The sequence below is a fragment of the Mytilus trossulus genome, chromosome 4, assembly GCF_036588685.1.
Source record: "Mytilus trossulus isolate FHL-02 chromosome 4, PNRI_Mtr1.1.1.hap1, whole genome shotgun sequence".
NCBI lineage: Eukaryota > Metazoa > Mollusca > Bivalvia > Mytilida > Mytilidae > Mytilus > Mytilus trossulus.
This window is the reverse complement of record NC_086376.1, coordinates 50,256,392-50,269,385: the sequence shown is the minus strand read 5'-3', so window position 1 is coordinate 50,269,385 and position 12,994 is coordinate 50,256,392. Positions and strand designations below refer to the sequence as shown.

General features: G+C 36.4%; 1 protein-coding gene across 1 annotated transcript in view; it reads right to left on the bottom strand.

Moving 5' to 3' along the window:
- Nucleotides 1-11,892, bottom strand: part of LOC134715461 (uncharacterized) — a 28,688-nt gene extending 16,796 nt beyond the window's left edge. Inside the window, exon 1 of the mRNA XM_063577641.1 lies at nt 11,781-11,892. The gene's annotated coding sequence lies outside the window, so the exon portion shown is untranslated. The remainder of the gene's footprint in view (nt 1-11,780) is intronic.
- Between the last annotated feature and the right edge of the window lie 1,102 nt (nt 11,893-12,994).

Here is a 12,994-nt window from a genome sequence, read left to right as displayed (position 1 = left end):
TGTTGGTGACAAACTCATTATTAAAAGGTACTTGATTTCTGTAATGATTTATATGCCTCTCTTTTATTTTTATATAATTTTCCCATATAAATTATCCACTGTCACTTCTTCGTTGTATATATGTTATTGTAGTGGTATTCGGTCGTTCCAACCCCAAACCCATTCAGCCCCAAGTCAATCCGGCCCCAAGTCGATCTGTCCAAACTTGATCAGGCCCCATAATAAATTATAAGGAATAAACTATATAGACTTTTAATATAAATCAAATTTGTAAAAAGTATCAATGATGGATGACAACAGGTAAGTGTGAATAAATTTGGAGTACCAGAAAGATGAAATATTTTAAGTCGATACGAAAATGGTTGTGATTGTATTTTTTCCTGGTAACATCAGAGGCTTCTATAACACTTGTATGTGTTTTTTTTGGTTATATCGAATATAGTCAATATATTTTTATAAAGTTGAAAATATTTTGAATAGATGTGAGTAGATAAAAAAAAAAGTTATATAAGTATCCATTATTCTTTATCAAGATAATAACAAAACAATTACACTGAATGCACATTTTCAGAAAGGACTTGGCAAATCAAACAACATTTCTCAATTTGAGGATTTTTAAAAACTTCAAACAAAAGCAAAGTTTGTATGTATCAGCTTGGGGATAGGCTTGTACTGTTGTGTATGTAGACAAGACAAGACAATGTAACTATTTGTTATTTCACAGGATGAAAGACTTGTTAAGATCACAGTCAATTGAAAGAAATTGATAATTTAATACTGCTGATTAATGTTGATGTCTGTTGATTGTCCTAAATTCTGTTATATTTTTTTTAATATAATTATACCAAACAATCTCAAAAACTTGTAGTAAAACATTTCTTTTACGGTACACCTTTTACATTATAATAAATTCATAAACTTTATGAGTTACAATTAATATATATCTTTATTTTATTCCTTATAAACATATTTTTTTATTGGGCCAGATCAACGTGGGCCTGTTTGACTTGATAGCATTGTAGTTTGTCTTTAATTTGTTGTCATAACCATTTATTGTTAATGCCTAAGTAATTGTAAGTGCTAATAAAGTTATCTTATCTTATCTTATCTTATAAGGATTTTCAAAAATATACTTTCTTTTACATTCTTCACTCAAGTTTTTAAATTACACATGACTAACCACTCTGCCCTTTTCATATGATAACAATTTTCCCGTTTTAGTGTAAAGACAGTAAACATGTAGAGAGAACAATCACAGAGATTCAAAATCTGAGAAACAACAACAAAAGGAGCACATTCCTCCTTGGGGGTGACTTCAACCTACCTGATATCAGCTGGGAAAGTAATGAGATTAAAGGTTACCAACTGCCACAATCAATAAATCGAGCATTTTTACAGATGTCAGCTGACTTGTCAATCCAGCAAATAAACAACAACAATACAAGAGGAAACAACATACTCGACCTGATGTTTACAGGCCATCCAGGACACATAGAGAGATGTAAAACACTGCCACCTATAGGAAATAGCAACCATGACATAGTATTAGTGGACATATCAGCAAATGTCAACAAACCAAAACCATCAAAGAGAAAAATATACCTATGGAAGAAAGCAGACTTAGAGAGTATAGGGAAACACCTTGACAGCCAATTTGATACTTTCAAAAAGACAAACTTTGATGATATTAACAACATGTGGACATCAATTAAACAAATTATAAAGGATTCCATGGAAAAATACGTACCAATAAAAACATCACTTGCTAGACAGAGCCATCCCTGGATGAATACCCAACCTAGACGTCTAAGCAAATAGAAGCAAAGAGCTTACTCTAAAGCTAAACTCACCAACTCAACAAAGGACTGGAAGCGGTATAAAAACATGAAAGCTGAACTTCAAAGAGAGTCTAGACGAGCGCATACAAAATTCATGCAAAATATAGTCAGTGATGACTTATACAAGAACCCTAAAAGATTTTGGTCATACATAAAGAGTAGGAAACAGGAATCGTCAGAAATAACAACCCTAAAAAATAAAGATGGATACCTACACAGCGACACACTAACAAAAGCTGCTATACTAAACACTCAGTTCCACTCAGTATACACCCAAGAAGATTTAAACAACATGCCAGACAAAGGGCAGAGTCCATATCCAACCATGAGACCAATAAACATCAGCCAGAATGGTGTCACTAAACTACTTAGAGGACTAAGACCGTTCAAGGCAACTGGCCCAGATGACATACCAGCCTTCATCCTAAAGAATACGGCTGATCAACTATCACCTTACCTGACCAGACTGTACCAACTGTCAATGGACCAGGGATCAGTACCAGAAGATTGGAGGACAGCCAACATAGTCCCAGTCTTTAAGAAAGGGGAAAAGCATACAGCTGCAAACTACCGTCCAGTTTCCCTGACATCCATCTCATGTAAGCTGCTTGAACACATAGTACACAGCTCTATAATGGACCACTTTGACCGAAACGACATACTCTGCGATGAACAACTTGGGTTTAGAACCAAACGGTCATGGGAGTCTCAGCTGGTGATAACTATACACGAAATAGCTAAGACATGGAGGACAGCGACCAGACAGACATCATCCTGTTAGACTTCGCCAAGGCCTTTGATAAAGTAAATCACGCCAGACTTCTTCGTAAAATGGATTATTACGGGGTAAGAGGTCCCCAGCTGGAATGGATTAAACAGTTCCTGTCTAACAGAACTCATTCTGTAATCCTTGAAAACCATAAGTCGGACCCTCTTGATGTGGTATCTGGAGTACCTCAGGGCACTGTGATGGGCCCCTTACTCTTTCTGACCTACATCAATGACCTCCCTGAAGCAACAACATCAAGCGCTAGACTGTTTGCTGATGACTGTCTACTCATCCGCCGCATTAGGAATACAGCAGATGCAGACTTGCTGCAAAAAGACCTAACCTCACTGGAAAAATGGGAAAAGGAGTGGAAAATGTGTTTCCACCCGGAGAAATGTACAGTCATCCATGTCTCAGGACGATGTCATCAACACCAGACGTCCTACACACTCCATGGACACACATTAGAGACAATAGACAGTGGAAAATACCTGGGGCTCACTATCAACAAAGACCTCACCTGTATAAACCATATCAACCAGACCATAGGGTGGGTCTCATTGGGGTCTAAGCGTGACGCGGGATTGCCGATTTTTTTGTAAGCGTGACACGTGAAAGTCATATTATTTTGTCGTGAAAACGGGAAATGAGGTCTTGCGGGACCCGGGAAATGACAAAAAAATGAGAATTGCTTACTTATATAGTGTAAGTGGGATACGGAAATCGGACAAAACCGTAAGCGGGATCCGGAATCAGAACCCCCCAATGAGACCCCCCATAGGGAAAGCCTCAAAGACACTTGGCTTCTTACGGAGAAATCTTGGTACATATAGGTGTACTTCAGCAACAAAAGCCACAGCCTACTCTACGCTTGTAAGACCAACTCTGGAATATGCCTCCCCAGTATGGGATCCTCACCAAATCACCACCATACGTGACAGAGCAGGTACAAAGACGAGCAGCTCGCTTTGTTTATTGTTGCTTCCAGGAGAACTCTCCTGGATGTGTAACTTAGCTACTGGACCAACTTCAATGGGAATCACTACAACACAGACGATGGAAACAGAGTATTGTGCTGTGTTACAAGACTCAACACCAGCTGATTGCTATTAATCAAGCCAAATACTACACAACAGGAGACAGTAGGACCAGGGGCAACCACAAACTTAGACAAACTAGAGTGAAGAGGAACGTATACTACCACTTATTCTTCCCACGAACAACTAGAGAATGGAATAAACTCCCTGAATCTGCAGTGGAGTCAGGATCCCTAGAGGGGATAACGTCGATAGTCCGACACTCATTGGTCCAACACTCATAAGTCTGACACTCAATGGTCCGACACTCAATGGTCCGACACTCAATAGTCCGACACTCATTTGTCCGACACTCCATCATTTTCCGTTAATTTTGTTCCTTGTTCAATGAACCATAAAATAAGGTCAGAACCCTATAATTTTGCATACAATTCAGAAAGATCACATCGATTTCAATAAACATGTGTACAGAGTTTCAAGTTGGTCTTCAATATCATTATACACTACCTTGAAAAACAAGAGTGGACACACTGAAATGTCTTGCCTGTAAAACGTTAAATTCAAATTTAAATAATCAATGTCAGGGGCGGATCCAGCCATTTACAAAAGGGGGTGTTGTGTTCCCAACCCAGGATAAAAAGTGGGTGGTCCAAATACAAATCTTGATACAAATGCATTGATCGGCCATAAAAGGGGGTTCCAACCACAACCCCCAACCCCACCCCTTGGACCCGCCACTGAATGTACATGAGGTCAAGTTGAGATAAACCCTTTCAGACAAACGTACACTCATCGTTAGTCCGACACTGACGATTTCCAACTTTCGTTTATCGAGTGAAACTGTGAATATAGAACATCGGTATTTTTGTTTTTAATTGAACATTGCCTCTACAAACTACTTAGCTTATATTCTTATACATTTCACCAATAAAAAATCAGAATTTGTATGAAATGAAAACCTTCATGTACTGTAAATATAACCATATATGTTGGATCGAAATAAAAAACTAAAATACCACGTTATAACTCAAAGATAGCAAGTCTTATGCACACACAATCAAGACATGGACAATATCACGATTTTCATACGGTGTGATAATTTCTTACATTATTTTCTCAAGTTGTAGATAGAATTGTTCATGGACGTAAGAAGAGCATTACACATTCTTATAGACTTACGCATGTTGTTCCGTTTTTGGACAAACTTGCACCAGTCTTTAAACACGTATTTTATGCGGGTCATTTAATCATTTAACTAATTAATCTTTGAAAAATAGGATATTAAAAATCTGGAATTTATATAGAAATATATAGTAAATTAAGATCTAAGAATCAGTAAAATGTCATTGTAGCAAAATTGACATCGTTTTGAGTTTTATATTAATATGCACACGCCTTCAACCTATGTTTTCTGATCTGTTAATTTAAAGCTTAAGGTGGTACCCAACACTTTAAGTAAAATTAATTTGGCTCGTTTAATCTTCTTGAAATTTTGACAAAGTATTTACTTTGACCCTTTGACAAAAATATAAAAATTCTAAAAAAATTGAACCAACCGTTTTATCAGAAAAATTACACTGGTTATATAGCAGTTTGGCAAACACTTATTTTGATCATTGAGAAGCTTAATATTCCTTTAACAACACAACGAAATTAAAACGTTTATCTGATTTTACAGAGTTATCTCCCTGTAGTGTTAGGAACCACCTTAACTGATTTTACTCTGTTTATTTTTTTAAAGGCACAGATAAACTCGACGTCGTGCAAAACGTCTAAAACAACATATTAGCGCAATGGTGTATATTTTGGTGACTATAACGCATACATACTACTAAATATGATATTTAATTTGTGTGAGTGCAGTTTTAGTAGATATAAAATTCGGTCAATTGACAACATAACCGGGGAGTTTGAAAGAGGGGCAATATGCAAATGAAGCTGAAATAAGCCAATCAAATATTCGGATAGCTGATGCTTATGTCATCATGAAACGTAGATTATTACTGGTCAGTCTGGAAAAAAGTGCAGCGTTCTCAAACCATGTGGCATTTGAACTATTAAAGACGTTTGAAGAAGCATGGCTTATGTTGTACAAGGTAGTGGAGGTGGAAAATCCTAATACATGAAGGATACAGGTACCAGAAAAACAGAATAAGATTAAACGCAATTCACTGGCTGTGTCAGGGGAACACATGCAGAGCCCCTTTACGAACTGCAGTTTTTGACATACAAAATGCACCAAACAATATCGACGTTTTATATGTCAGTTGAGTTCATTTCATGTATTTTATTCCTCAACATACTTTTATAAATAAAACATAATTGCCTCTTGGAACCAAAGAAGTAAAATAAGAAACTTGGTCTTTATGTAAAAATGAATCCTTTTTTTTGGAGGGGGGGGGGGGGGGGGGGGTCCGATTATTATCTTATACATCTTTTACTTCAAGCATATCAATTTTACATTTGATACGAGCATGTATTATCGGTCACTTTTCATCATAACAATCTTTCTATTTGGTAAATTGTATTACATTCTGACCGGTTTTTACTTTAGAGATATAGAAATTACTCTAGAGCCTAAAAGAAGATTTCTGCGCGCATATCTTTTTTAATTATTTCTTAGGTTTTTGAAGATAAGTACTTATACAGACTACATAACTTGCAACTGACTATCTTTTAGGTTTCCTAGCATGATCACCAAGAAGACCAGGAAACAATTGACTCTGCATCAATAAGACAAAGAATGGTAAATCATGTATCTGCAAATCCAGAGGTCTCCGGAAGACAGGCTTATGACAATGTTGTTCAGCAAGTCCCACGGAATGAACGGGATAGTATCCCAACATACGATTGCCTAAGATCATCACTTGACAGGACAAGAAGGAAACCCATTCCCCCAATCCCAGCCACAATAAATGATGTGGCTATCAACGGGCGCTGGTGTCTTACCAAAGATGGTGATCAATTCCTAAGTAAACTAGATAATGGATGGGGAATTGCTGTTTTCTGCACTAGGGAGGCACTTATGTGTTTGGGAGATTGAAATGACATATATATAGATGCTACTTTTAAGTCTGTCCCGCATCCATATATGCAATTTTTGTCAATACACGGGTTCTACCGTGACAGGGTAATTCCATTTGTTTATGCTTTAATATACAGATAAGCATATTGGCAGCTATCGACAGATTAAGAGACACATTAAACGGCGTTACAGAAGGTTAACCAACAATGATTTGTCGCCACAAAACATTGTTTCAGATTTCGAGACCGGAATGATAACTGCAGCGGAAACAGAATTTCCCCAAGCTAGGACTTGTGGCTGTTTCTTTCATTTCTGCAGAAGTATCTGTAGGCGACTTCAGAAAGAGGGACTTCGAAATGCCTTTAACAGACGTCTTGCACTGAGAAGATGTGTGAGAAAAATGATGGCCATAGCGTATCTTCCATTGGCAGTGGTTCGACAAAATTTCCAGTTGTTTCGTCAAGATGCAACTACTCAACGACTATGTCACAATTGTCCAGGTCTAAGGGAGCTATTAACTTATTTCCAACGAAATTACCTAAATGGACAGTTTAGCCCAGTTATTTGAAATGTCTACCAAAGATATATGGACAATAGGACAAACAATCATGTCGAATGTAAGTATATACATGTATGACAAATTAAATCATAAAAACATATGCTTTAATGACACTCCATTACGGTATGTATCCCCAATCTATGTAGTATTAATAATTTGATTTATCAGTATTAATGGCCCCAATAAAAAAAATGGAAAGCGATTCTGTCGCTTATGATCAGCCGTTGTTTTTCATAAAAGCTTCCTTGCAGGGGCGTAGCTACCCGGAGGCACGACAGCACGTGCATCCACGTCGTGTTCACAAAAACAAAAAAATAAAAAGAGAGAGAGAGAGAAATGAGTTGTCAATCGGAATCGGACAGCGACGCGTGATGCATGTATTATCTTAGACTATTATGATTATAATATTTGTTTGACGTCGGAGACTGTTGGTGTCCCGGATATTAGTTTGACAACCTATAGTTACAAGTGTTGATGAAGCTGTTCGAGTCATGCAGAAAAAGATCGTGGCTCCATATACACTTACACTCAGTTGCGTGTACATTGATTCGACATGCAAAAAAGAAATGGCAAAATCAAAATTTATAAATTGAATGTTAAAGGAAACAACCATATATGTTGTCACCTTTTTAATTAATGAAATATCATTAAATAACGACATTTGGTTTCAAAATAAAAAAAAAATGACAAGATCAGGAGGTCACTTGTATCTTTTACAAGATTTGAATTTATATTCAGTCTAAGACATGTAGTTTTGGAGAATATTTCACAGTGTACAATTCATCCGTTTGGAATGAGATGTACCAATCGGCATTAGAATTATTAGATCCCTTCCATATCGTTGAAAATATGCCGAGGCGAAGTGGTCGACAGACTACCAGAGCCAATCACCCTGCACCCACGCCAAAACAGTATTGGAAATTCTTATTATTTTTTGCGTTTTTAGACCATATGATAAGGGAACTGAAAGGTGGAGTCGCTTCAAGTATTATCTTCTTTGTGCTGTATCTGCTTCATCATAATGTAGGAAATATGACATACGAAACTGACCTGTCATGTAATTTTGACGAATTCAATTGGGAAGGTCGCTCGATGCCGGACACGTACGCTGTTTATAACATCTCGCGAGTACTACCATACCATGATGGAGATCTTTCAGGCACGGTACTACATATGTAATTGAAAACAAATGTACGATCAACAATGAACAACGACAGTTACATAGCATTACTGCATATTCATCGCGATTTCAGTGTGAATATTTACAAAGTATATAGAGAAGTTTCTTTCTTTCAAGACCCAAAGAGCAGATTTTGGACAATTTTGAGTAAATTCTTATAAAAAATATGAGTTGTTTATTTGTTACTCTATTCAGAAGATTTATTAATAGTTTTACATTCATAAATTTTTATCTACATATACATGTAGCTCCTCGTTTAGCCGTCCTATGACCAAAAAAAAAAAAATCTGCAAAATAGGGTCCCAAAATTTTTTAGCCTCGCTCCGCTCCGCGGAACTTGCTTCCACGTCGTTTCTTTCTAGCTACGCCCCTGCCGTGTATGCAGAAAGCAAAAATGCTTAAATTCAGTATCTCATGATTGTAAGAGTTTTACTTTTGTATTTCACTGAATATAAAAATGAAATGTGTTATTTAATCCTTGCTAACTACTAAATCAGAATTGGGTCACAAAAACTTTCTGTTTTTCCTTTAAAAAATTCATTATAAATATTTTTCAGTTTTCAACAAGAGATGGAACGCAGTAGTTGGCAGACGTCATCCAAACTTGTGGTACTTTTTTGTAGAAGTTAAAAACAGAAGAGAGAAGGGAAGCCTTGTCCGTTGCGGCCGTTAGAAGAGACGATCGACCACCCGTTCGAAAGAGGAAGTACCGCCTTCTTCAAGAAAGGATAGATCGTTTAACGAATTCCTACAGAAATGGACAGAGAACACTTGATCAGTACTGGGACGCCATGGTGTACACTGTTGCCCAATTTAACTGAAATAACTGAGACGTTTAGCCGTTTGTCGGTGGTGTAATAAAAGTTGAAACAAAACATATCTTGCAAGTTTGTGTTCGTAATTCTAAAAAGTCCAGCAGAACGTGACATTCTTAATTGACATTAAGACCAGTCATTACGCATCTACAATTATTTCAAATCTGATTTTACTGTGGCTTTCATCTATTACATCCACCCTCCTTTTTTACGATTGTACATGGGCATTATATTGTCTAGTTCGTTGGTCTGTACGTTCATTCGTACGACCTATTGTCCAGATGTTCGTTTGTCCGTAAGTTCGTTCGTCTGTTCGTGCGAACAGATTTTTAGTCAATGTGGTTTATTATGAAGCAGTACTCATATCAACTTGAAACTTAGTACACATGTTCCTTTGATGAGGTTTTTTTAATTGTATGATAAATTGGGTTTTATCTCAGTCTTATTGTTCACTTAACATAGAATTGGCATAATTTTTAAAAAGTACACTGCAAGGTTAAAGTTAGTTAAGGCCGTAAGGTGGCCTATAGTTGTTAATTACTGTGTTATTTGGCCTCCTGTGAAGAGTTGTCTCATCGGAAATTACATCACATCTTTTTGTATTTAGTGTCTCGCTTGCGACTTCTGTAACAGAAAGAGAGACTGGGATAGTTCAGATTTTTGCAATGTTAATTTCACTTTTATTATAAGTAATATGTTTAAAACTATATTTGGAGTATGGAATGATTGTATATCTGGCCTTTGTCTTTCATTTATTTGTACATTAATTTGGCCATTAGTTTTCTCATTTGAATTTTTTTACATTTGTTATTTCGGGGCCTTTTATAGCTGACTATGCTTCATGGGCTTTGCTCATTGTTAAAGGCCGTACAGTGACCTATAGTTGTTAATTTCTGTGTCATTTGGTCTCTTGTTTAGAGTTGTCTCATTGGCAAGTACACCAAATCTCCTTTTTATATAAAAAGTTTTTTTGAAAAAAGTTAAAACATAATGCTTTGGGAGAATTTTCCGTTTCTGATTTCCATGTCTGCTGACATTGGTCAAAAATTATCTGTATAATGCTGAACTTTAACCATTTTGGATTTAAACTAAAGTTACTCTGATTTAACCAAATATTTGAAAGTCCATATTTATTCAAGATATTTTGAATACAAATCAACCATTCAATATTTTAAGAGTACTAACTGATCTTCTAGTTAGTATTACCATAACTTTTGATCATCTGACCATAATACAACATTGTTTTAGCAGTCAGTAAATAGGTGTAAAAACTCATTTTAAAATTAGTAATTACTGGTAATAACTGGGCCGTTTCAGGAATTACTTGTATTAACTAAGTGCACCGGGAATTACCTGTAATTCCTAAATTTTAGTAATTACATGTAATTCCTAATTTCACCTTTTTACTGTAACATATATACACGTTTGTCTGAAAGGGTATATCTCACCTCGACCTCATGTGTGTGTGTGGGGGGGGAGGGGGTGTCGTGGGATGGACCCCCTTTTTTGGCCGATCAATGCATTTGTATCGGGACATGTACTTTGGGTTGGGAACACAGACACTCCCCTTTTTTAAATGGCTGGATCCGCCCCTGACATTGATCATTTAAATTTAACGTTATACAGGCAAGACATTTCAGTGTGTCCACACTTGTTTTTCAAGGTAGTGGAAAATGATTGAGTGCCGGACTATTGAGTGTCGGACTATTGAGTGTCGGACTATCGAGTGTCAGACTATCGAGTGTCGGACTAATGAGTGTCGGACCAATGAGTGTCGGACTAATGCGTGTCAGACTATCGGGACGACCCCCCTAAAGGACTTCAGGGCCAGTGTGAATACCATCCCTGGACCCAGCCACATCTGAAATAGACAGCAGGATAACCAGTGTACATAGATGTAATTAATACCATATTTTATTGTAAATACTGTCCAGATGATTTCCTGGACTTTTACTTTTGGCCAGAGGAGTGGCCTGATGTCTGTTTGAGATGCGCCCGAGTCAATAGACCACTTTCGAGTTCATCCGTCACCGGCAAAAACTCGTCAATTATACACGCCTTTATGACGTCATTTACCAGATAGAGGGGCTCGCCTGTATCCCTGCACTATTTACGCTCATCAAGCGTCTTAGTGATCGTCTTTGTGCAGGATAAACTATAAATAATGGTTGCTCTGTAGGTACTTACTGACAATTCCCTAATGACAGCAGTGTTGATTGTCAATTTTGAGAATTCAATTTGCCGAATAATTCGTACAATATAGGATTATAGTTTTCCAACCACTCGCTCAACATTGGAAGGAAGTGACGACGCCCCTAAACGCACAAATGACGATGATAAAGGCGCGTATAATTGACGAGTTTTTTCCGGTGACGGATGAACTCGAAAGTGGTCTATTACACTTTACTACAGAGTTCGACTCGTAACGAGAAGAAGAGAAGAAGAAGAAGAAACTATAGTACTGTAGAGTGTAGTCTCAGATGATAGATCTAAATTTAATTTGTAACGGTTTGTTTTTTCTGTTATGAATATCAAATGTAAGGTGTATTATTATCACCTCTTTTGTGTAGGTTTTGGGTAAGTGTTAATTATCTGTATTAACTTGTATCTATGATATAATATGTCTCTGTCTCCTTTTCACATGCTGTGTCTCTTAACTTCGTCTGTCTATTAACAATTATATACCTCCTTATTGAAGAGTTTAGTAAATATGCAGCTGACTAAAGTTGTCATCAATTTATTTCCCTGAGAAACAATTTCCCCGGGAAACAATGTAATTTAAAAAAAAATTAAAACCATACGCACAAAATAGTGCACCGTTATTCTATTTTCGCAGACACTGTATACTGATTACATTACGTAACACAAATCACAGATAATTTATTAATAATGTTTAAATTTTAAGAAAAGGGGTGATATTCATTTTTCATAGATTGATTAATTATTTTCTTAATGATTCTAGTATATAGAAGGGGAAACATTGTTTATGTCAAACAAGTATGCATTCACTAGTGATTACTAGTTTGTCATTCTGTCCGTCAGTACAATTTTCCAAACATTTTATCCTCATGTTTGAATATATTTATTAGATATTTGATATAAACTATGAACTCTCATAATATTACTAGGAGGGGGTCATATTTTGTGTTTCCAGTGGAAACATATTTTTTTTTGTGTTTCCAGAGGAAACATTTTGTTATGTTTCCAGGGTTTGTCTAGATTTTTTTTTAACTAATTGTCAATGTTTCCCCCTCCTAATTTATCTCAGAAATTTTTAGTGTTTCCAAGGAACACATTTCATTCTTTTTTATGTGTTTGGCACGGGGAACACATTTTTTTTTGTGTTTCCAGACTTGTCTAGTAATTATTGTTTAACTACTTGTTAATCTATAATGATGTCGTCTAGTATTGGTTTCTCTGCTTCTGAAAGATTTCATTTTCATGTTTTAAGGACAGATTTAATTCTAATCAGTTTCCGTGTTTCCAGGAGGAACATTTTTTCTTTGTTTCCAGGGGAAACATTTTTTTAGGGTGTTTCCAGGGCAATCTATTTTTTTTTTGTTTTTCCAGGGGAAACATTTTTTTTTTCAGGGGAAACATTTATTTTTGTGTTTCCAGGGGAAACCTTTTTGTTTGTGTTCCAGGTGAAACATTTTTGTGTTTGTGTTCCAGGGGAAACATTGTTTATGGTGTTTTCAGGGCAAACTGTTTTTTGTGTTTTTCCAGGGGAATTTTTTTTTGTGTTTCCAGGGAAACTTTTTTTGTTGGTGT